The 3,780-nt window shown below is 36.9% G+C and overlaps 1 pseudogene; it reads left to right on the top strand.

Annotated features, from left to right (window-relative positions):
- Positions 1-884: 884 nt before the first annotated feature.
- LOC100924015 lies at positions 885-2,204 on the top strand (annotated as a pseudogene).
- The last annotated feature ends 1,576 nt before the right edge of the window (positions 2,205-3,780 follow it).

The following is a 3,780-nucleotide window of genomic DNA, read 5'->3' as shown; positions in this document are numbered from 1 at the left end:
ATAAGAGAAGAAAAAAAGATTAAACGAATTGGAATAGGTAATGTGGAAACCAAATTATCATTCTTTGCAGAAGATAAGATGGTATTCTTAAAGACCCCTAGAGAATCATCTCACAAACAGCATAAAATATTTGGGAATCTATCTCCCAAGGAAAAGTCAGGAACTGTATGAACACAACTACAAAACATTTTCTACACAAAGTCAGATCTAATTAGTTGGAAAAATATCAAGTGTTCATAGGTAATCCCAGCGAATATAATAAAAATGACAATACTATTTAGATTAATCTACTTATTTAGTGCCATACCACTCAAACTCCCAAGAAATTATTTTACTGACCTAGATAAAATAACAACAAAATTCATCTGGAAAACAAAAGATCAAGAATTTCAAGGAAATTAATGAAAAAAAAAATGCCAGTGAAGGTGGTGTATCTGTGCCAAAGTAAAAATTATATTATAAAGAAGTGGTCATCAAAACCATTTGGTATTGGCTAAGAAATAGAGTAGTCTATCAGTGGATTATGTTAGGTTCACAGGACAAAATAGTAACTATAGCAGTCTATCTTTGACAAACCCAAAGACTCCAGCTTTGGGGATAATAGCTCACTATTTGCCAAAAAGTGCTGGGAAAATTGGAAACTAGTATGACAGAAACTAGACAAAGACCACATCCATATCATATACCATATACCATATATTAAGATAAGGTTGAAATTAGACTTAAAGAATGATATTATAAGAAAGTTAGAAAAACATAAAATAGTTTACCTCTCAGATCTGTGGATAAGGAAGGAATTTGTGAGCAAAGAACTGGAACTCATTGCTGAACACAAAATAGGTAATTTTGATTATATTAAGTCAAAAAGGTTTTGTACTCTTTTTCTGGCTGAAATCATGGTGGGTGCAGAAGAAAAGAAGTTATTATCTATTCCAGAATCCCTTCTGAAAAAGTGAAAAGCTTTTGCAATACTGAAGGCCAAATGCCTAAAGAAGAAGATGGCTATAAAAAAGGTCCATAAAATAAAGAGAAAAGTTATCTACAAAAAAAATCCAAAGCCTATCATAAGGAGTACAGATAGATGTGTAGAAGTGAAATCTGGCTGGCTAGAATGGCTCGCAAAGCCTACTCGCAACTACTATGTACCTGCTGAACCCAAGTTAGTGTTTGTAATCAGAATCAGAGGTATCAATGGTGTTAGCCCAAAGGTCCGAAAAGTTTTGCAGCTTCTTCATCTTGGTCAAATCTTTAATAGAACTTTTATTAAGCTTAACAAGGCTTTGATTAACATGCTGACGATTGTGGAGCCATACATTGCATGGTGTTACCCAAACCTGAAGTCTGTGAATGACTTGATTTACAAATGTAGTTATGGCAAGATCAAGAAACAGAGAATTGCCTTGACTGATAATGTCCTTATTGCAAAATCTCAGGAAGACTTGATTCATGAGATCTACACTGTTGGCAAAGTTGCTAACAACTTCCTGTGGCCCTTCTGTTGGAATCTTTACAAACTGTTAAGCCATTGGAGTTGATAGAGACAATAATTATCTAATTTGGCATGGTTCAATAGGATTGATTTGATCTTAGAAGGAGATATTTTGGGCCAGAACTTGAAACAAGGTACTAAGTACAACTGATGGAAACGATGCTTGTGTTCACACCTTTAGAGAGCTCATAAGTATCTAAGTACTCAATGGAATTCACACATTTGGGAGATTTCAGGTTTAGTATGAGGTATCCGAATTCACACTTCCCTTGGGGCCAGAGAGCACTCTGGGAGATAACCCAGAATCCCTCTCTCTCCAGAAGGAGGAGTTAACCTTTGAGAGATCATATATATACAGGAAGCTCTTAAAGCTGGAGAGTTACTTGGGAACATTCCCAGGAGTCGGAGAGGAGTACTCTGGGAGGAAGCCTACAAGCCCTATCTCCGAGGCAAGAGAGATTTCATTGCATCTTCTACCTTGGTGCTGGCTGGAGTTAGAAGGACAAACCTTTGGATTTGGAGACATTCGGAGTGAGCTCTTGGAACCAAGCAGAGAGATAGGTCTCTGAGCTAACCAGGCTATATTGAAGGACCCACCTTCAAATTGTCTTCTCCATGAAGTGGAATGAAGAAAAAGACTACACATTTTGTGAAAGGGGGAGATGCTGGTAACAAGGAAGACCAGATCAATAGGCTCATTAGAAAAATGAACTAAAGGTCTCTACCATGATTATCTTTCTAATGGTTGTTAATAAAAATGTCTCTGATAAAAAAAAAGTTTTTGTACAAACAAAACTAATACAGACAAGATTAGAAGGGAAGCAATAAATTAGGAAAACATTTTTACATTTAAGGGTTCTGAAAAAGAACTCATTTCTAACATATATAGAGAATTGACTCACATTTATAAGAATTCAACGATTCTCCAATTTATAAATGGTCAAAGGATATGAACAAATAATTTTCAGATGAAAAAATTAAAACCATTTCTAGTCATATGAAAAAGGTGCTCTAAATCCCTATTGATCAGAGAAATGAAGATTAAGATAACTCTGAGATACCACTACACCCCTGTCAGATTGGCTTAGATGACAGACAAAGATAATGAATGTTGGAGGGGATGTGGGAAAACTGGGAGACTGATACATTGTTAGTGGAATTGTGAAGGGATCCAGCCATTCAGGAGAGCAATTTGGAATTAAGCTAAAAAAGTTATCAAACTGTGAATACCCTTTGATCTAGCAGTGTTTTTACTGGGCTTATATACCAAAGAGATCTTAAAGAAGGGAAAGGAACCTTATATGCAAAAATGTTAGTAGCAGCCCTTTTTGTAGTGGCAAGAAACTGGAAATTGAATGGATGTCCATCAGTTGGAGAATGGCTGAATAAGTTATAATATATGAAGGTTACAGAATATTATTGTTCTATAACAAATGATCAGCAGGATGATTTTAGAGTCCTGGAGAGACTGATTCTTATGAACTGATTCTGAGTGAAATGAGCAAAACCTGAAGATCATTGTACATAACAACAACAAGAATATACAATGATCAATTCTGATGGGCATGGCTCTTTCCAACAATGAGATGATTGAGGCCATTTCCAATGATCTTGTGATGGAGAGAGCTATCTACACCTAGAGAGAGGATTGTGGGAACTGAGTATGAATCACCACATAGCATTTTCACTCTTATTGTTGTTTATTTGCATTTTGTTTTCTTTTTCATTTTTTCCCCTTTCGATCTATTTTTTCTTATGCAGCAAAATTATTTGTTAAGGGACAGGTCATATGGTGCCTGAACATGGGGTATAAAAATTACAAGAATCACAAGACGAAGCAGCAGTGTTCCAGAGCTGTTTGTGAGAAGGATCCTTCCAGAATTCCTTCAGTAACCCTCAGGGAAGGAAAGGAAGAAGAGCCCGGGTAAGATTTTTTTAGTGGGGGAAATCAAAAGGGCCACCACATGCTTATTTTGACTATAGTCCTCTTCTCCATTTGAAACTTTGCCTCCGTGATAAGATCATAACCTGCTACAACCATCCAGAGGTGATAGTGCTGCTTGCATTCCTCAGTGGGCTGACCATGCTGTGGGGGGAAAATAACAGTAAAAAGAAATGGGGAATTGTTAAGGGACAGGTCAATTCTCCAAGAACCTCCATGGCTATGAATCATAACATCTGGAGGAGTTGCAAGGTAGCCGTTTTTGACACAGGTGTTGCAGACTGGGAATGAAATAAATTGGTGGCAGAGGAAAGAGGAGAGAGGTCAGAGAACAGCAACTGCCTTTCAG

Source organism: Sarcophilus harrisii, chromosome 1 (assembly GCF_902635505.1).
Source record: "Sarcophilus harrisii chromosome 1, mSarHar1.11, whole genome shotgun sequence".
NCBI lineage: Eukaryota > Metazoa > Chordata > Mammalia > Dasyuromorphia > Dasyuridae > Sarcophilus > Sarcophilus harrisii.
Note: the sequence above shows the minus strand (reverse complement) of the source record. Positions and strands in the feature narration are given on the sequence as shown.